Consider the following 22,978-nt stretch of genomic DNA (forward strand, 5'->3'; position numbering starts at 1 on the left):
TATATATATATATATATATATATATATATATATATATATAAATATATATATATATATTATATATTATATATATATATATATATTATAATATAATATATATATATAATACTATTATCATTCTTTTCGTGTTATCAATATTTTTAGTTTTTTAGATATCATTCTTTAATATATATAAAACTATCAGTGAACGATGAAGGTAACTGATTTTTTTTTTTTTTTTTTTAGAGCTTGTGAATAGGGTTTCTGATTATCCTCTAGGCCGGGTCAGTGAACCGCCAGGCTCGTAGTATGCATCTCTCTCTCTCTCTCTCTCTCTCTCTCTCTCTCTCTCTCTCTCTCTCTCTCTCTCTCTCTCTCTCAGTATCCTCTATCTTGCTGATTACTATATATATGGCCATATATTTAACAGATATATGCCTTGTATATATGATTATGATATATATATATATATATATATATATATATATATATATATATATATATATATATATATATATATATATATGGTAATAAATACGGTTATTTATATTCAGGGAACTGTAACATCTCAGGTCAATGAGCTTTTTGCAAGCTGTCACACCTCAGACCTTTAGTTGTGGAGGTCAGTGAACCGCGTCACTAGGTGTATGTGCGTAGAACACTCATATTAAGTCCCAGTCAGAAAGTTGTTACTGATTATAATTTGATTATTCGTGCATTTCTTCCGATCTTTTTATTCCCACAACACTGGACATAATGAGATAAATTTCAATTAACATATTACTCGTTTTTTCCCGGTCGAACTAAGCAATCAGTCCGGCAACTGGTGTGCGAAAAAGTGATTGAAAAAAGGTGCGAGCTAATTTATTAATTTGCTGATTCATTTATGAAAGAGAAATTGTGAAATCTCTGTAATGTTTAGGATAAACGTTTCATCTGTTTCCGTGTCTATTCAATCATTGGTCGTGTTTTTTTTCTCATCATAAATTGCAAAAAACAGTCTATATTTCTTTCTGGCGTTCCAGGAAATTTGCATAATAAAGAATAAGACGTAATTAGTTGTATAATTCATACATTATTTGTTTCCCTTTAAGTTTGATAAATTGCAGCTAATATAACCCTCCTCTCAAAGAAAGCATCATCTAAAGTCTTTGTAAACCTAAAATTCTTGCAAATTCCACCATAAATTTTAAGCCGTGATATTTTATCCATCTTTGTGAACTAGTTTTATTTCAGGATGTGATTACAAATATTAATCTATGTAATTTTCTTAATTAATCGTTGAGCAAAACTCGCAAATTAGCATCACAAAGATCGAAGCGTACCCCAGCCGAGTGTCTCATCCCCAAATTCATTTTCGGCGGCGATTTAGCCCAGGTCCTGAGATCATCCCGGAATTTCCATTCGGAGGTAACCACGAAATTCCCCGATAGAAGCAGCGTGTTGATTCAGTTCCTCTGGAAATGGAATGTTGTAATTGCTTCCAGACAATCGTTGCTTTATCTGGGGGAGACCTGAAGACCGATTCATCGGGCGTTCAACACGTGTTGGATACACGTAAGGAATTATTGGTTGGGAGTTGCATTTCGCTTTAGTTTTCTGTAAAAGAAAACTATTGAGATGGCTTTGTCTGTCCATCCGCACTTTTTTCTGTCCGTCACTTTTTCCGTCCGCAATTTTTCTGTCCGCACTTTTTTTCTGTTCACACTTTTTCTGTCCTCAGTTTTTCTGTCCGCACTCTTTCTGTCAGCACTTTTTCTGGTCGCACTTTTCTGTCCTCAGTTTTTCTGTCCGCACTTTTTGTCAGCACTTTTTCTGTCCTCAGTTTTTCTTCCATCAGTTTTTCTGTCCGTTTTATCTGCCCGCACTTTTTCTGCCAGCACTTTTTCTGTTAGCTATAATCCGCACTTTCTTCTGTCTGCACTTTTTCTGTCCCACAATTCATACGCCACCACCGGACCGTGGCTGACTTTCAATGTCCGCCTCAGATCTAAAAAACTTTATGGGCCGTGGCTGGTATGCTGATCATCCACCGGACAATCATCAAACTACGATTGCAGCCCTCCTAGCCTTTTTTACTTGTTTTTGATTTAAGGTTAACAGTTAGCCATAATCGTGCTTTGGCAGCACTAAGGGGAGGACAATATGTTCCACCGAATGGAACGTTTCCTTAAAAATCTCTCTCTCTCTCTCTCCACTCTCAGAAAACTCTGCTTTCTTTGTTTTTACTTTTGGGATTGATCAGTACAGAAAAAATGACCGTATTTTGAAATCTCTTGCATGAAGGATAACTTGCATGTAGAATAACCATTGAAAATGGCAAGAAGATTTTGATTTTATCTTATTTGACTTTCTCTCTCTCTCTCTCTCTCTCTCTCTCTCTCTCTCTCTCTCTCTCTCTATGTTGGTAAAATGAGAATCGTACTCGCTTCGGTGGGACTGGACCCGAATTCGAGATCCGGGCGAGAACAGGGCAACACACGCGAGTCCCGTTAAGCCAAAACAGACTCCTCGTCGTAGTGTTTATTCCTTTCAATATCACAATCTTTACTTTGCATTTTCAGAACTTCAAGACATTCAATTTACTTTCACAATTTCCAAATTCAGAATGAAAGATCATTCTCTCTTTCCCTCCCCTCTCCTTCCCTCTCTCTCTCTCTCTCTCTCTCTCTCTCTCTCTCTCTCTCTCCCATTTTTTTTATTATAACTATGTTGGTTCCCCCCACCACCCCGTCCTAAATTTGAAAACCTTGTTCTTGAACCTTTCTTCAAACTTTCTGTTCCCAAATTTCATCCTTTTTGGCCGGGTCTCAAGGCAATGTTAGTCAAAGCTGGACTTATGTTGAACTGAACTGAATATAGAATTTAGGCCAAATGCCAAGCACTAGGACCAATGAGGTTATTCACCGCTGAAATGGAAATTGACAGTAAAAAGTTTGAAAGGTGTAACAGGAGGAAAACCTCAAAGCAGTTGCACCATGAATCAATTGTTAAGAGGGGGTGAGAGTAAGATGGAAGAAAGAGAATATGAAAGGAGTTGCAGTCAAAGCAATGAAAGGGGTTGCTGCTAGGAGCCGAGGGCACGCTGCAAAGAACCTTAAGTAATGCCTGCAGTGCACGGCATGAGGTGCACTGACGGCACTAACCCCCCTACAGGGCAGACTTTTGTTGGGTACCGGGTGGGTAGGGTCTCAAGTCACTGATTAGGGGGCTTGAGATGGAAACATCGGGTTCGACCATTTTTGTTGGGAAAGAGGCCACCTGGTGCCCTCCGTCAGGTGGATAAAGACCCCCTACCAATTTTTCGGCAATTAAGAATGGAAAGATTGGCGTCGAACGTTGCAGTTGATTTGGAACAGGTTGTGACTTTGCTTTCTTGACTGGCAAGACTTTTGTGAGAAAGCGCTCTTGCATGGTGGGTTTCCCTTGGAGAGGGTAGGAGTACGATTATACATTTTGACCGCCCCCCTCCCCTCAACACTTTGTCTGTCTGTCTGTCTGACGGTAACTCCATTTTTTTTCCATACACACACACACTCACACACACACACACACACACACACACACACACATATATATATATATATATATATATATATATATATATATATATATATATATATATATATATATATATATATATATATATAATATGTTATATTAAATATATATACATATATATACTTTCTCTATCTCTCTCTCTCTCTCTCTCTCTCTCTCTCTCTCTCTCTCTCTCTCTCTCTCTCTCTCTCTCTCTCTCTCTCTCTTCCAAATTTTAGCACTTCCTCCACGTCGCTCCTTGAAGAAACTTCCGGGACTTGAAAGGAACTTCGTGCAAAGCAAATCGTGGGTTCTGGAGGAGGGCCTTCGGGGGAAATTCGGGACGTTGGTCGGAATGGAGACGGAGGGAAGTTTGCCTGGTAAAAACAAGAGAGAGAGAGAGAGAGAGAGAGAGAGAGAGAGAGGGGAGAGAGAGAGAGAGAGAGAGAGAGAGAGAGAGAGAGTCAGGAATTATGTTACTCGGAAAACACTTTGGACATATTTTTGAAAATGCTTGCTAATGAAGATTACAGGGGAGGGGCGTTTTCGTGAAATCTCTGTCTGTCTGTCTGTCTGTCTCCTGCCTGCTCTCTCTCTCTCTCTCTCTCCCCTCTCTCTCTCTCTCTCTCTGTCTCTCTCTCTCTCTCTCTCTCTCTCTCTCTATATATATATATATATATATATATATATATATATATATATATATATATATATCTATATATATATATATATATATATATATATACATATATATATTATATATATAAATATATATATATATGTATATATATATATATAAATATATATATATATATATATATATATATATATATATATATATATATATATATATTATATATATATATATATATATATATATATATATATATATATATATATATATATATATATATATATATATATATATAAAACACAAAGCTTCTCCATAACGAGTACAGTCTCATATTTCTGAAAAAATATAGCGTCTAAGATAATTATATGCATACCCTAGATATCAGAGAGAGAGAGAGAGAGAGAGAGAGAGAGAGAGAGAGAGAGAGAGAGAGAGAGAGAGAGAGAGAGATTAAAACGTTTACATCCAACGTCTTGATAATTAAGCCCCCGTCGTGAATTAGCATCTGATTACACCAATTACCTCCTTTTGACTCTACGAAATAATTCAGCAGTAGAGATTAATCATTTTGGAGGTAACAGGTTTATACATCTTAGACGATAAAGTGAAGATTAAGATTTTCGTACATAAGTCGAAATATTTAACTGTTTCTGATGTAATTTTTGTGGTTGGTCGTCAGTGATAACTGTACGTATGATTTAGCACATTTCTTATAGAGTCCCTTATAAATGCGCATTATCTATTGGTACCTGTTTGGATTTATATGCGTGTATGTATGTTTATGTATATATATATATATATATATATATATATATATATATATATATATATATATATATATATATATATATATATATATATATATATATATATATATAAAACACTAACTAAATTTTTAAGTGTTCGAGGGTGATCACACTTACCTCTCGAGCCTAGGAGAAACAAGTAAAAATGCGTTTTAGTTTCATCGGCGCAATCGAGCTTTCTGTACAGCCGCTACAGCGAATATTCAAGGCCACCGAAAATAGATCTACCTTTCGGTGGTCTCGGTATAATGCTGTATAAGCCGCGGCCCACGAAACTTTAACCACTGCCCGGTGGTGGCCTATCCTATATCGTTGCCAAAAGCACGATTATTGCTAACTTTAACCTTAAATAAAGTCAAAATTACTGAGGCTAGAGAGCTGCAATTTGGTATGTTAGATGATTGGAGGGTGGATGATCAACATACCAATTTGCAGCCCTCTAGCCTCAGTAGTTTTAAGATCTGAGGGCGGACAGGTGCGGAAAAAAAGTGCGGAAGTGCGGACAGAAAAATGTGGACAGAAAAAGTGCGGGCAGGAAAGAATAAGAAAAAGTGCGGGCAAAAAAGTGCGGACAGAAAAAGTGCAGAAAAGGACAGAAAAACTGCGGACAGAAAAAGTGCGGGCAGAAAAAGACAGAAAAAGTGCGAACAGAATAAAGTGCGGACAGGAAAAGTGCGAACAGAATAAAGTGTGGACCAACAGACTAAGCCGGCACAATATTTTCCTTTTACAGAAAACTAAAAGCGAAAGGCGTTTGCCTTCATTGAATCGGAACACCCCTGGCGTGTGGAGGCTCAATTCGCTGAGTCTTTAGAGAAGAAGAAGAGATTCGGCAAACTCGTTCGCAGAGGTTTAATTGCTCGGCGTGAACGTTTTTCCTCCAGTTGGAAAAATGAAGGTTTTCCGATATTCTCCCGAGCGTTTGTACGAAGTGTCACATTTACGCGGTCACAGAATTCTCTCTCTCTCTCTCTCTCTCTCTCTCTCTCTCTCTCTCTCTCTCTCTCTCTCAGTCAATCAGTAGGTTTTCTGAGGCTGAGAGAAGGCGTGTTACCTAAATGGGACTAAACGTAGCAATACCTATCTTTTGAAGTATTTCATTTTAAGTTATTAATATTTCTTCTCTGTTGGTTGGTCACAGGCCAGTGGTCCGAATCAGGCATCTTATCCTCCTACAACACAGTTCTATATTGACTGACTTCCTTAGACCAAGCTTGAGAATTTTCGTTTTGTTTTTGTTTTTTAGAATTTTATTGCCTCTTCATTTACTGAGGCAAATCCATTATTTCCTCCTATCCCCTTTTTAGAATTCTTTAAAAGAAAACTATTGTGCCGGCTTTGTCTGTCTGTCCGCACTTTCTTCTGTCCGCACTTTTTCTGTCCGCACTTTATTCTGCCCGCACTTTTTCTGTCCGCACTTTTTTCTGTCCGCACTTTTTCTGTCCGCACCTTTTTCTGTCCGCAATTTTTCTGTCCGCACTTTTCTGTCCGCACTTTTTTCTGTCCGCAATTTTTCTGTCCGCACTTTTTTCTGTCCGCACTTTTTCTGTCCGCAATTTTTCTGTCCGCCCTCAGATCTTTAAAACTACTGAGGCTAGCGGGCTGCAAATTGGTATGTTGATCATCCACCCTCTGATCATCAAACATACCAAATTGCAGCCCTCTACCCTCAGTAATTTTTATTCTATTTAAGGTTAAAGTTATCCATAATCGTGCTCCTGGCAACGATATGGGATAGGCCACCATAGGACCGTGCTTAAAGTTTCATGGGCCGCGGCTTATACAGCATTATACCGAGACCACCAAAAGATAGATCTATATTCGGTGGCCTTGATTATACGCTGTAGCGGCTGTACAGAAAACTGGATTGCGCCGAAAAACTTAGGCGCATTTTTTACTTGTTTACCCGTTTTTCTTCGGGCCTGGGCAAGAAAATGATATTTAGGTTGGTCGTCTCTTTAACCTCTGCGCTTAGACAGCAGAAAGACATTCATCTCTCATTGTGACTCATTGCCTTAGTACTAGGTCCAGCTATGTTATTTAAACATAATTGTCTCAATCCATCCATTAGATAATATTCCTACCAGACGTTTCAGGGTCTCATTGTAACCCATTCCCGTTATATCATACAGCCATCTTATGTTCATCCTGTGGAATTATAAACATCCAATGAATGAAGACTCATTATAGTTCTGTCTCTTCATCTTCTGTTTATTGGTGGGGAAAGTAGACCGTTTCTAGGACCCCATCCCCACCCAAATTACCCATTCCATCCCATTCCACCTCCCCCAATCCCCCATCCATACCCAGAACACGACAATAAGCCAGAGGCTTCGGACGAACATTCTGAGTCAATATTTGTTCGCAAGAAAGCGTCGAGGGTAGAACGCAATATCGGTTAATCACAGTTTTTTTGGGGCCTGCCTTCCTATTAATCTTCTGTTCATTCCCTTCCTTTTGATCCTTTGGGAATAAATAAAGACAGTCACTGCCTTGAGGGTATGTGACATGGTGTCCCTTCGGATGCGTCTTATGATTTATCTTATGGTTTTTCCTTTTTCCTTCCGTTTTTTTTTTTCCGGTAATCATCTATTAGAAGCGTCCCTCTGTCGAGGAAGAAGGGGCAGAGATGATTATAATAATCGTCATTTAGCTCGAAGCTAATCTGGAGGATTCTACTTGTAAGGGAATGATTGTATTCTTCGTTTTTCTGCAAGGAATTACGCTAGAAGATCCAGGGGTTGGGGAGTTGGGGGATGCGGCACCTGGGCACGTGCCCCCTCCATGAAAAATAATGATGAAATAATAATATTGAAGGTTTAGATAATAACATAAATGAGTTATAAAAATGGGGAAAAATAAAAAAATCTATTATATACATACATACAGCATATATATATGTATAAAAAATCTATTATATACAGTATATACACACACATATATATATGTATGTATATATACATATACATATATATACTGTATATATATACAGTATACATATATTTATGTATGTATAATATGAAAATTGATGCCCCACCCATGAAATTTTTCTGGATCCGCTAGTGAAGAAGCCGTCGCTAGTCTGTGACCTCTGTACTCTCTCTCTCTCTCTCTCTCTCTCTCTCTCTCTCTCTCTCTCTCTCTCTCTCTCTCTCTCATCAATCAAAGAGGATTTTGAGACAGCGAGCACATCATGTTTCTTATTCATAAACAAAATAAAATCGGCAAATCTGACGGCGAGCTGTTGAAAGACCGCCAATACACGTCTCTCTCTCTCTCTCTCTCTCTCTCTCTCTCTCTCTCTCTCTCTCTCTCTCTCTCCTTGGAGACATGAATATATAATCCCCTTGAAACCCCAAACTAGATCCCCCGGGGCAGGTTTTCGAAACTAAATGAGAATAACCATAAAAATGGTGACATTAATATACTTTTTCAATCGCGGGTACAATGAAGCGAAAAACACGGTCATTTTCATTCATGAATTATTCATCGGTGCTTTTAGTTGGTTCTATAATTTTTAGATGAACCAAAAAACAGCTATGTAGAAATAGAAGCGGGAACTATCATAACAGCTTTTAACGGTTGACAGTGCGCTGAATAATCCGGAACGTTCTTTTGTAAATTGAAACGCAAATCCCTTACGTTTTGATTGATTTTTTTTTATTGGCTTTGCGTATTTAAAAGAAAAATGTTTGTAGGAGAGGGAATGGCTCTGAACGCTTTTAACGGCTGACCAACAAAATATATATTCGTTCTTATGCAACTGAGGCAACATCAGTTATTCGCTGAAATTGATTTTTCATAATCTATTCAACAGGTACTTTTGTTTTCTGAATAGGATTAAAAGTAGCGAGACTTATCTTTTTCAATAATTCATTTAAGGTATTGATGATCGAAGGGAATTTCTCGAGGAATGAATGTATTTGACTTTTTTGTTTTCTGTAAAAGAAAACTATTGTGGCGGCTTTGTCTGTCCGTGCGCACATTTTCTGTCCGCCCTCAGATCTTAAAAACTGCTGAGGCTAGAAGGCTGCAAATTGTTATGTCGATCATCCACTCTCCAATCATCAAATATACCAAATTGCAGCCCTCTAGCCCCAGTAATTTTCATTTTATGTGAGGTTAAAGTTAGCCATGATCGTGCTCCTGGCAACGATGTAGGACAGGCGACCACCGGGTCTTTGTTAAAGTTTCACGGCACACACAGCATTACACCGAGACCACTGAAAGATGGATCTACTTTCGGTGGCCTTGGTCATACGCTGTACAGAAAACTTGATCAACGATTCTTTGTCAAAAGTAAATTTCGCTCTTGGCAAAAGTTTGGATAAATAACGTTATGCAGTTCAACATATTTTAGATGCTGCAGACCATTTTCTTTGAAATGATGGATCTACTGTTTCGACGTCAGGCCAGGAAGCATTGATAACAAAATACACTTCGCATTTTAGAGCAAATTCTTCTACCTAGGATTTATCTTTCTGAACGCTTGATTAATTTGCGACATATTTATTATGTGTGCTATATTATAAGCCAGAAAGTATTATGCATTAAGAACACAAATCATTTTAAGGTTTGTACAGCTTTTCAGGCGCATTTTTTCTTTGTTTCCTCATGTCCACAAACTCGAATCATCTTCCTCATTCTCATAAACTCATTTCTCTCATTTTCCCAAGCAAGAAATTTATCAATCATTTCCCCCCAAATCTTATGATTTTCTTTTGTTCTCCCAATCCAATATTTTCGTCACCGTTTCCCCTCACACACACACACACAACACACACACACACACACACAAACGGAGGAAAGTTTTTACCGGATCTTGAATCCAAACTTTGATTGTGATGCTGAACGAGAAAACTTTCTACGTGACGCTAACTTATAATTTAATAGGCGGGTCTCCTGGTGGCCTGTTGACAAGGATGAGTTGGGGTTCTTTTTGCGTGTGTACGTGTGTGTGTGTGTACGTGTGTGTGTGTGTGTATTTGCGTGTGTACTATGTGTACGTATAAATTTTGGCACGCTTTGTGAATAGCTAAATGCTCTTATGTGCTTATGCCGTTTAGAAATTTAAGTGCTTTTATATTGATAAAATTCCTCTCTCTCTCTCTCTCTCTCTCTCTCTCTCTCTCTCTCTCTATATATATATATATATATATATATATATATATATATATATATATATATATATATATATAAATAATATACAACACACACATATATATACATACATACATATATATATATATACATATATATATACAGTATACATATATATGTGCGTGTGCGTGTGTGTGTGTGTGTGTGTGTGCATGTATGGATAAATTTCTGACCCACATCGAGATCGAATCCCGGCCTCTCGAATGAAAGGTCGGGGATTATGTTATCTCTTCAAAGACTACTCATAAAGCTATAACACTTTTAAACCCCCGTAAAAAAGTAACGGCTTTATCCATCGATACGCTTTCCGATATCTTTGAAAAGTGGCACCCAAAACTGTCCACATTCTGCGCGCTCATTCACACGAGGAATATGGCCCACCTGGGCGGTAATGGTTGTTGGGGGGCGGGGGTGTGTGGATCATAAATCCCATTCAAGGGTTGGGAACGGAGTGGATCTGGAATGAGTTTTATCTGGATCCGGGTCAATGACCCCAATCCTCAAATTGTCAAAATAGGTCATCGAATTGGGAAGTAGGTCAGGATTAAATCGGATTTTCAGTCGCTCTTGTGTCATTTATTGATGGTGGTCCTATTATCCGAAATTACGCAGCCAAAATCCACTGTATCAGTCACAGATGCAGTGAACAGGAATGGTAATAACAATGTACAGCCGGCCGTCGAATACATAAAATAAATAAACGGTTATATTAGTCGAGGAATATGTGACTGGCAGAGGTTACGGCACAAGGCGAGATTCGAGAGCAGTGGCCATATGGTCACTCCCTCCCTGGCGTAAAATAGGTCAATTTGGCATCGTAGAAGGTCCAACCGTTAAAGGTGGAAATATATATAAATATATATATATATATATATATATATATATATATATGTATATACATATATATATATGTTTGTATATATATATATATATATATATTTGTGTATATATATATATATATATATATATATATATATATATATATATATATATACATATACATATACATACACAAGACATTTAACAAGTTGCTTTATAATTCTTAATGAAAAAAGTCTCTAGTATTACTAACAAAATCCTGGTTAAGAAGTGTGGGAAATTTATCACAACTTACCTGGACCGGCTGACGTGCGATGCCCGTAGGATACTCTCTCTTCTCTTTCTCCAGCTTTAGATTTTCTTTGTCAGGTTAAGACGAGAAAATCCTGAATAGATGAAAGACTCGTGCGGCAGGTCATACGGGCATAAAGGACACCATTTCTGCAAAAGAGAAAGTGTTAAAGAATTTCACTGTCATGTTGATGTTTTCTTCTGCGAAAGAGAAAAGTGGAGACAATTTTCACTGCCATGTTGATGTTTTCTTCTGCGAAAGAGAAAAGTGGAGACAATTTTCACTGTCATGTTGATGTTTTCTTCTGCAAAAGAAAAGTGGAGACAATTTTCACTGTCATGTTGATGTTTTCTTCTGCGAAAGAGAAAAGTGGAGTTGATGTTTTCTTCTGCGAAAGAGAAAAGTGGAGACAATTTTCACTGTCATGTTGATGTTTTCTTCTGCGAAAGAGAAAAGTGGAGACAATTTTCACTGTCATGTTGATGTTTTCTTCTGCGAAAGAGAAAAGTGAAGACAATTTTCACTGCCATGTTGATGTTTTCTTCTGCGAAAGAGAAAAGTGAAGACAATTTTCACTGCCATGTTGATGTTTTCTTCTGCGAAAGAGAAAAGTGGAACAATTTTCACTGTCATGTTGATGTTTTCTTCTGCGAAAGAGAAAAGTGAAGACAATTTTCACTGCCATGTTGATGTTTTCTTCTGCAAAAGAGAAAACTGAAGACAATTTTCACTGTCATGTTGATGTTTTCTTCTGCAAAAGAAAAAAGTAAAGACAATTTTCACTGTCATGTTGATGTTTTCTTCTGCAAAAGAGAAAAGTATAAAAAAATTCACTGTCATATTGATATTTTCTTCTGCAAAAGAGAAAAGTCAAGAAAATTTTCACTGTCATGTTGATATTTTCTTCTGCAAAGGAGAAAAGTATAAAAAAAATTTCACTGTCATGTTGATATTTTCTTCTGCAAAAGAGAAAAGTATAAAAAAAAATTCACTGCCATGTTGATATTTTCTTCTGCAAAAGAGAAAGGTTAAAAAAAATTCACTGTCATGTTGATATTTTCTTCTGCAAAAGAGAAAAGTAAACACAATTTTCACTGAATCGTTGATGTTTTCTTCTGCAAAAGAGAAATGTATAAAAAATTTCACTGCCATTGATATTTTTTCTGCAAAAGAAAAGTTTTTCACTGTCACCTTGATGTTTTCTTAACTGATAATGATGATGATAACGACGATTATTTTATTATTATAATCTACAATGAACGTTCATTCAAAAGAAACAAACCATTTAGTCCAGTAACTTGCAAAAATATTCTTCTGCAAAGGAGACTCTTCGTAACGTGAAAAAAAAGGATTTGCAGAAAAATTAAATTATGGAAAGAAAATGAAACGTAAATATGGGTAAGATTATAATAACATTTATGTAATAAATCTTATAAGAAAAATTTCAATCAGTAGAAATGCATGCAGGAATGAGCAGGTCATGATGCAACAGAGATTGCATATACACGTATTTTTAATTGCCACAAAGACGTATTAGCTTCTAGAGTTAATCGCTGTTTTTTTTTAAACGCTTTTCACTACAAGCCTTTAATCCAAGATGGGAATAAATGAAGGAATTTCACCTTCCTTGGCCGAAATCGACCCCACGCTGGGGTCCTGTATTTTCTGAAGACAAAATTCTTGTACTGAATTGAATTATTGAACTGAATATAAAACTTAGTCCAAAGGCCAAGCACTGGGACCTATGGGGTCATTCAGCGCTGAAACGGAAATTGAGAGTAAAAGGTTTGAAAGGTGTAACAGGAGGAAAACCTCAAAGCAGTTGCAATATAAATCAAATGTTAGGAGAGGGTGGAAAGTAAGATGGAAGAAAGAGAATATGAAAGGAGGTACAGTAAAAGGAACGAAAGGGGTTGCAACTAGGGGTCGAAGGCACCCCGCAAAGAACTTTCAGTAATGCCTACAGTGCACTGCATGAGGTGCACTGACGGCTCTGACCCTCTACGGAGAAAAAAATCTTGTAGGAAATGTACTTTTGCTCTGACATGCTTTGATTGCATATACTTGTGTATACAATTTACCTTTGAACGCTGAATAAGGGTCTTCTTCATTAAATGCTATTTAAAATTTATCATATCGTTTCAGTATCATTATCAAATCTTTAGAAGGTTGTCGAATTACACGATAATATTGTGATCATTTTCGTTACGAATTAGATCTATGAGAAATGCAAAAGTGTAAATGTGTGCATTGTCAATGAATTTTAGGAGCAAATTTTTATCATTAAACGGTCGAAAAAAAACCGTAGTTTAAGTTAATTCACAAAGACATCATTATCATGCGATCTTCATTAACATATCTAATTAATAACTTCATACGGTAATTAGGTGCTTGACTGGCGTGACTATGGAGATAGTGTAAGACAAAAACAAGTATAAAAAGTATTTGAGGAATATTTAGCGTCAGAACACATTTTAGTTTTTTATCGCCAATCTCTGCATAATGAGCATTACAGTAATTATAGGTAGTTAAAGATACTTTCAAGCTTTCCACTAGAATTATCGACTCTAATTACTGATACGCAGAAATAACGATTTTGGAAGCAGCAATATCGAGGAAGAGAATTGTTAAGCATATTGTTAGAAGTTTGATTTTACGCTGTTTCCTTAACACCTGTTTATATTGCGACGGAAAAGCTTATCAAGTAATGGAACTACTCTCTCTCTCTCTCTCTCTCTCTCTCTCTCTAAACCTGTCTTTAACGTCTTTTAAACGAAAAATCAATATCAAATTTACTCTCGCTGTTTCGTGGTTTTCATCTTTCAACGCCTATAAAATCATCTATGCTCATCAGCGTTCCTATTTTCGTGAAACTATCGTTCACGGTAACTACTACTACTACTACTACTACTAATAATAATAATAATAATAATAATAATAATAATAATAATAATAATAATAATAATAACGAATACATTCACACTACATGTCAGTTTTTGTAGATCTTAGCGGATACCAGTCATAATTATTCATTCAGTAAGGTAATAAATTAATCCTCTACGTCATTCTTCAGATATTCAACAAATTTTGTTCCATTCACATCTTGCATTATCATTCTGCGAGCTAAAAACGAAAAAGGCTCTCATTCCCGAGTCAAAATCAGTAACCTGAAAAAGTTCAGGAATTTGCTTTCATTGAACATAGAATTTGGGCCAAAGGCCAAGTACTGGGACCTAAGAGGTCATTCAGCGCTGAAATCTTAACTGACAGTAAAAGGTTTGAAAGGTATAACGAGAGGAAAACTTCGCAGCTGCACTGTTAATCAATTATTAGCAGAGGGTGAAGAGTAAGATGAAAGGAAGAATATGAAAGGAGGTACAGCAAAAGGAATGAAAGGGTGCTGCAGCTAGGGGCCGAATGGACGCTGTAAAGAACCTCAAGTAGTGCCTACAGTGTACCGCATGACGGGCACTGACTGCACTACCTCCCAACGTGGGCGAGTCGGTAGAGTTGTCAGCTTCCGGCACTCGCTAATTTCCGTGTTCGGTCTCCGGCCCGTTGCTAATGCCATTGGTTCTTAGACGAAAATAATTTCTGGTGAGCCCTAGAAATTAATTTCTCAGTGGGTATAAACTTAGTATACAACCTCCTGCAGACCTCCAATGCAAAAAATCTGTAGGTCCCATTGCTAGGTAACCAATTGGTTCTTAGCCACGTAAAATTTACACGTTAATCAGTGTGGATTTTTTTCACCAAGTGGAGATCAAGCTAAATAACCGTGTTCATCATACAATTGGAATAAGTATTTCTGTATGAGATAAGAGACCATTGCTGGTTTACATTCATTAGCTATTTTCATTACACTTTAGTCAGTCAGCAGTTACCTTAACTACCAAGCAATTATTCGAGTCTAAAATCTAGACTTATACTCTCATCTTTCATCTTTACAAGGGAGAGAGAGAGAGAGAGAGAGAGAGAGAGAGAGAAACTATTAGCGCCTTTGAGGTCCCTCTCTTCAAAAACAAAGAACTATCAGTAATTATGGGCACTACTTAATTTGATCTATTGCATAGTTAACTAAGGATATCATTAACCTAGAAAATAAACATTCTCTGATAACTTCAAATGAAAATTAAGTGGCATAAACTTAAAAAGAAACAAGAAAACAGTTACCTTCCCAACACGAGACTCAAGATTACCCAGGTTTCTTTCTCTCGTTAAAACCTTATTATTCAAACTGCCGCTGAAAGCTTAGTCTATTCAGCTACTCGAAACTTTATATCGACAAATATACGATAACTGACTGACGATTTCCACATGCCGGAGGTCTGAAGGACCGTCCAGACGATCGAGTATTGCCCGTGTGCACAAGCAAGCAGTTTGCCCGTTAAAAAGTTTACCGCTTATCCCCGATAAAACGCCGGTAAAGACCCTCTGTTGGTGTGAATTTGAATTTGGTTTAGCGCAAACACCAGACACTGCCGTGGGCCCGTGGCCGGTAATATGACGTCACTGCCAGACGCACGAGACTTCCTATGGAGGGAAGGGGTGGTGGGGTTGCCATTGTTCACTACTGTTTTTGACAAACATGTCTGTTCTACATTTAATACAGCTTCATCGGGAACACCCCTGCCTTTGGATAGTAAAATTGAACATACATGCACAGCAATCACGATAATACTGTATATGTAGAGCTTTAAGATTATCCTTGGTGGCCACCATACTGGTAATTATCGTACCTCACATAGTCTGCAGGTCCTGCCTGAACGACCCCACGCTCTGGCCATGGATGTGCCCGGAATTCACTGTGCCAGCTCGGCACCGTGTAGACGACACTATAATTGTATCAGTGAGCTTTGCTCGTTTACGGTTTGTGCTCGGTCACGCGGACGGGCCTTGATGGCACTTCCACATGCCAGTTGTAAAATGGACAACAATGACTGAACTAAGAGCAACTGATTTTGTGAAATTCAGGCTGCCAAACCAAGCATTACGGCTTTTTCGGTCGATTACGGAAATTAAATACAAATATTCAACAAGTCATGAAACTTTGTGCACACGAACTTCACTATTTGAAGTATCTTATTCCATGGCATTGAGAGAGAGAGAGAGAGAGAGAGAGAGAGAGAGAGAACCTCAGTTTAGGTTAAAAGCCCAGTTCCTCAGTTTTCTTGATTATGACATTTATTGGTTTAATCTCCTCAGAGTTGTTCCCTTAGCTAAAGGTACAAACATTCTTACTTAACCAGTTAGCCTAGCCTTTATTTCAGTATCATTGTCATTCAGTTCTTTGTAATTCCGTATTAGACTCATGTTTCTGTCAGCATCAGTTCTTAGTCCCATCGTTCTGGTTTATTCACTTTGGGAGATACATTTTAGCTGAAGACTTCATTGCAAGTTCATGGCAGTCAAAATGCTTGCACACGCAAAATGCTTTGCACAGTCAAAATGCTTTGCACAGTCAAAATGCTTTGCACAGTCAAAATGCTTTGCACAGTCAAAATGCTTTGCACAGTCAAAATGCTTTGCACAGTCAAAATGCTTTTGCAAGTCAAAATGCTTTGCACAGTCAAAATGCTTTGCACAGTCAAAATGCTTTGCACAGTCAAAATGCTTTGCACAGCTAATTTTAAATAGTTCAAATCAGACAATTGGTGAAGAGAAAAACAGTAACATTTTTTCCGCTTAGGATGAATTTATAGTCAAATACAATGTTTAATCATACAGAAGTAAATACCAGATAAATCAGTTTTAAAAGTCTTAACAAAACTAGTGTAGAAACAGCATTATCACTAACCATCAAGTTTAAAATAAAGCACCTTTTATGTTAAATCTGCCGGATCTTCAAGTTTCGTGGTATCATCAGTCTTGATCAGCTCAGGCGGTTGATACTGAATTATAGTAGACTGCTAGAGAATACTCTAAAATTGGGACAACCTCTCGCCCCCTCAGTGGTTCATCTGACGGGCACCACTGACTTGTCAGTTCTGCTTGATGGTTCGTAGGAATAAATTACTCTTCTGTACCATATCAGCTTTGAATAGACGTTTCGAGTTTCTTAGGGCATATCCGGGTCTACCACTAACACCATGACGCCTTCCCTGCAGTGAAAGTGAGGCAGAAAGTTTAATAAAGTAGGCCTATTAACAGATGCAAAGGTTGAATGAATTACAGTATTTTATAATAAATGAAAACTAGTTCACACAAACCAGGGTGGTCCATACTTATAACTTATGCAAACGCGGTTTAATTGTAATCTACTTAACAGTTATAACAAGGGTAAACAGAACTATGACCCTTAAAAATGTTGAATTATAAATAACGAAAAGTCTATTTGAGTAATGAGGACTTTATAACACTACAGTAAAACTATCAGCTTCAATTAACACTTACTCTACGTGAAGACACGATGACAAATATTAAGCTTAAGTTAGCATTACGCAATTAACATCTCGCAAACTCTGATTATATAAGCAGTTTATTACCGGGATTATTTGAGACATTTTGAAGTTGTTAAAAGATTACTATGAAACTTTATGAATATATGGCATGGCAAACTCAGGTTAATTAAACTAAATAGGTCGAGTGAGAATCATCGACTCTGAGGGCAGTTAACTTTGGACAATGCAGACTCAATCTTCGTAATGATTGGAACTCTAAATTAGACTGAATTCGTCTAATGAGAATTAGTATATTCCAGGAAAAGCAAATTACTTAAAATTACTGTTACTCGCACTTAGTGAGCTATTACTGGTAAATTGGCAATAGAATTAACTGGCAATAAGTTAAAAGTGATAGGTTAAAGTAATGGCTGGAGCCATGTGAGCGATTGTAATAACATTTGATTTTCGAGTTTGTGGCAATAAGCATACCAGAATTCATGCAAAACAGTAACATTAAGTAAAAAAAATTTCATGATCTTATGGTCCTCAAATTTGGATATTTATACTTGATAAGACTACACTGAGTAACTCATAACTTATGGTAAGTCAGAGCATGGCTTTAAATGTAAGGTCTCAAAACCAGCATAGGTCAATCCCGGGTAACTAAAAGTTATTGGGCAGTTAGCGAATGAAAATGTTAAAAGTTACTAATACGAATTATGGAATCCACCAGACACAAACCAAAGTATAAAAACGGTTTAAGTATCAAGCTAATAAAATGTCAATGGAGTTAAATTCCAATCTATCACTTCTATAGTTTCTTACAGGCATCACTTGATACTTTAAGTGCTAAAACTATTCGCGAGTTATAAGGCTTGCAATACCCTGATTATCAGGAGTTGATAATTATAATTTCAAATATACTTGTTACTTGCTGAACGGAGCTTTTAAATTATCAATACAAGGATTGACGTGTAAGGTGAACTTTACAACAAGGAAATTCAAATAAAGGCAAATACAAGTTTTTATACGAAGTTTGAATAGGAAGTAAAACCATATTTTCTTAAATTATTAATTTCCAGCATGCTATTAAAGATTTTTCATGGGTTTAACTACTAAGCTACACTACGCATTCATAAAAACTACATTATAATATTCATGAAGATAATTGAGAATTAAGCATTTAAGCATTATGAATTAACTCTGGCTAAGTTAAGTTCGGTTGGGTAATTATAAAGCTTTCTGTAAAGCAGAAGAGCTTTTGAGTGATTTAACCCAGGCTACTCAAAAGCTTTAGTCTATTATTGTTAACCTATAATAGAAAATAAATATTTTTCATCACTTAGAAATTCCACACTAAAATAGTTACCCCAAATTCCACACTAAAATAGTTATCCCTTTCAACAGACTCAGTAAAAAGTATTTACTGTAAACCACTTCTTACAGGGGGTTGACCTGTCCCTACCTATACCAAAAGTAGGGGCAATTCTGAAGATTAGTCTGATTTTTATTGCATTATAGTTTTAAAATCGAGCATCAAAACATAAGGGAGGTTTTGGGAACGTGATTGTATTGGGAGCGTACATTAAACAAAATTAATAAAAAACAAAATAAATAAAACTAAGTTTTACTCATGGGTGGGCACCTGACTGTCAAACTGCAAGTCTCAGAAAATTCAAGTAGAGAAAATTCAAGATTCTATGCAGTCCTTTAAGCCCCTACATACGCGTTGTTTTCATTAATTCCAGTTAGCCAATTGTAGAGTTACCCATCTACCTTAGTACGGCTATTTACTGAATGAATAACACCGTCAGAACAAGTGTAGAGGGCTATTTACAAACAGCGCCATTTGACACTGCAGTCTATTTATTGAAGCTACGTGAACAAAGGGATTTTAAATGACAGGTGTCCAAGGGAACTTTATCGCAGGATTTTTAAGTCTTAGGTGTTCAAGGAATATACAATTACAATGACGTTAAAAAATTTAACGTAATAAGTTCTCAAAAGAACTAAGCGGGTGGATTAGCAAGTGTTAATTAATAATTTTCAGTTTACTTAAATGTTTATGCAAGTTCTGAGCAAGTGACTAGACACTTCGAAATACGGTAATTAACCTCAGGAACAACTTTAGCATGGAAAATAACTTCAAAGATTCATTAGGAAGGAATGAGGAAACTTACGAAACCAATAATTATACAACAATTCATAAAGCTATTGACAAACCTCATTTTTCCATTTAATTTTAATGTAAAAAAAAATAAAGTGAGACTTCAAAATTACCACAGTAAAGACTACCATTCAAAATGTGAAGCTTACCTCAAAAAAAAAACCTAGTGGACATATATAGCAGGTCTAACGGCCTGCTATACACGCATCACCAGGGTACCCCCACCCCTTCAGGGGCGACGCCCCTGAAGGGGAGGGGGTAAGGGGGGAAAGAGTTAAAACCTTAAAATAAATCCCACCTTATACTTACTGACTGCAGGGAGATTCCGAACGAAAGCAGATTTGGTCCAAAGTCCACATAGAATATCTATGCGTAAAAAATTCGTTTAGTACAAGTTCTTGGATCAGGGTTCATCAAAAATCTAGGCCCAAACCAGCAGCTCTTGGCCAACATCACCTGAAAATTAGGTCAGAATCAGTACTGCGTCAACCTAGTGTTTGAGGTCTTGAAAGCGCGTTCAAGTGATTATTATGACAAAAAACAAGAATATACTGTTGCTTAATGAATAATAATTATGAGAAGTTTCAAAACAATGCATTTGTTGGTTAATTTGAAATTATGAGCAAATCCGACTATGGAATTACATTTGGTTTAGAGTCTTAGTAAGTATGGAAAGCAACAAACAAGCAAATAGAAAAATTCAGTCTGAATTACGACTATGGAATTACATTTGGTTTAGAGTCTTAATATGGAAAGCAACAAACAAGCAAATAGAAAAATTCAGTCTGAATTACTATCAAAACACAGACCCGGAATTTAGTTTAACGCAGCCATCATTGCGATGTGCATTTCAAAATAAAATTATCACCTTTACAGTTTAAAAAGTTTAAATAAAATTAACTGGACTCAAAAAGAAGAAAAAAATAGAATCTCACTTTGTTTCACACCCGGCATGTGTGACTACACCCTGTCCAAAAGAATAGCCGGGAAATATAATGTTGAACGCAAATGCAAACCAAGAACTTCGGTCCTTCACAAAAATCTCAAAAGCCACCAATACATAGTCCTAACTGTATTCATCCGTCAACACTTACGACGGGAGGTCCTTGGTTAATAGCTTGGAAAGAGGCGGTTTCAGTATAGATAAAACATTTTATGAGAAAAATTATTCGTGAAAATATAAAGTCAATAAAACCTAAACTAACTTAAAGTGTTACTCAATGTTAAGTATAAAGTCTTGAAATGATTTACTTAATTTTACCAAAATATTTCCATCTACACATTAAAACAAAGCTAACCCTATTACTTGTTAAAACTTGTAAAAATTACCAACCAGCAACTAACAGTATTAGCCTTGACTGGAATAAATTACGTCGAACAGTTTTTCCTGAAAACTCCAAAACTAAAATTTCACTTACGGTTAGCTATTGAAAATAATAAAGCTATTAATAAAAATAAAAACATGACTGAAAACCTGAGAGTGATATGCTACTTACAATAGCGATAATTGAACATTTCCATAAGAACGGCAGCGGAAGTTCTCTTGACTCAGGTCGACAGAATCCTTCACGCAGCAGGCAACCAACGATAAACAGTAAACACACAAGGAAACGCACGCAGAAACTCAAGCAGAACCACTAACATCATACAATTGTTAACCGCGCCATTGGTAAACGAACTAGCTCAAAAGCGCGAACGTTCTGTAGACCAGGGTCTATGCTGTAGACTATATCTGACTCTGGCGCGCAGTCCGGCCAAGGAAGGAGGGAGCCAGGAACAGCCACTCACTACCACCGACTCTCTGGCCGAGGAGGACAAGTCACAGCTGGAACGGAAAGTCGCTGGTAATTAAGTTGTAAACGTGGGAAGTGTTTATTTGTTGTTTTGGAATATTATTATTAATGTTAACGGCAGGAGAACATAAGAATATTAAAAATGTACACAAACCATTAAAGAAACCGAATTTATGTGTAAATAAAATGCGGAAAAATTACTTATTCCGATAAGTCATAATTATAATACTATCTACTAACCAGTAGTTAATTTTCTTTTGGAATATTGTTATTATATGTTAACGGCAGGAGAACATAAGTATATAAAAACTATACACAAACCATTAAAGAAACCGAATTTACGTGTAAATAAAACGCGTAAAAATTTATTTATTCCTGAAACAGTCATAATTACAATACTGTCTACTTACTTAAAAGTAGTTAATCGTCTCTGTTTTGCTTTGTCAAATATACATATAAAAAAACCCGTCTTGAGCAATTCCTCTGTCGTCAGGATATCTGCCTAAAAATTCTTTATTTATTAAAGTGAGACTATCTTAAATTTGACCGGAATACCAAATATGTGTCACTTGTCACCTAATCCCTAATATATCGCCGAACTTTCATGATATAAAGCTGGTGAAGGAATGTCCGTATTCTAGAAAATTTAAGGCTTATTCTTTAGGCTTAAAAGCTTTCAGTCTGGAGAGAGAGAGAGAGAGAGAGAGAGAGAGAGAGAGAGAGAGAGAGTAAAGCGATCACCATTACACTCATGGGCTTACAGTAGGTTTTTCATCTATTTTTCAAGATCGTAGAAATCTGGAATGAGTGGCCAAATTTTGCGGTGAAATTGGGGAGAGATAATTTTCTTTAGATCCTTCATAAAGGAATAGTTATTTCATGGTTCCGTATAAATATTCACTGATAGCTTCAAGGGATACGATTTAACCTGGATTATCTCAAGCTTAAATGGCCTTAATTCGCTTAACAAGTACTTCGATATTCCTTCCTCCTCCTAATTGTGGAGAGAGAGAGAGAGAGAGAGAGAGAGAGAGAGAGAGAGAGAGATGGACTACTATGTATTTACCAATTTTTTCTGTTTTATTTAGTAAGACAGAACCCACATATACTCATAGAGGTCACATTATTCTTTGAAGTGAAAATATGTATAAATGAATCACGAAAATGTGGAACGTGATGAATATATATATATATATATATATATATATATATATATATATATATATATATATATTAATATATATATATATATATATATATATATATATATATATATATATATATATATATATATATATATATATATATATATATATATATATATATATATATATATATATATATATATATATATATATATATATATATATATATATAATATATAATATATATATATATAGCAATG

The 22,978-nt window shown here is 36.3% G+C and overlaps 1 long non-coding RNA gene across 2 annotated transcripts; it reads right to left on the reverse strand.

Moving 5' to 3' along the window:
• Positions 1 to 16,973: 16,973 nt before the first annotated feature.
• On the reverse strand, positions 16,974 to 21,558 carry LOC136842408 (uncharacterized). 2 transcript variants are annotated; one of them, XR_010854204.1, is made up of 4 exons: positions 21,277 to 21,558; positions 20,716 to 20,897; positions 20,090 to 20,236; positions 16,974 to 17,331 (listed from the first exon to the last, which is right to left on the reverse strand). It is a non-coding gene; the product is annotated as an uncharacterized lncRNA (long non-coding RNA). The 2 variants fall into 2 exon arrangements; XR_010854203.1 differs by lacking the exon at positions 16,974 to 17,331 and having other exon boundaries at positions 20,056 to 20,236; positions 21,277 to 21,553.
• Positions 21,559 to 22,978: the final 1,420 nt, after the last annotated feature.

This window comes from Macrobrachium rosenbergii, chromosome 10 (genome assembly GCF_040412425.1).
Source record: "Macrobrachium rosenbergii isolate ZJJX-2024 chromosome 10, ASM4041242v1, whole genome shotgun sequence".
NCBI classification, from domain to species: Eukaryota; Metazoa; Arthropoda; class Malacostraca; order Decapoda; family Palaemonidae; genus Macrobrachium; species Macrobrachium rosenbergii.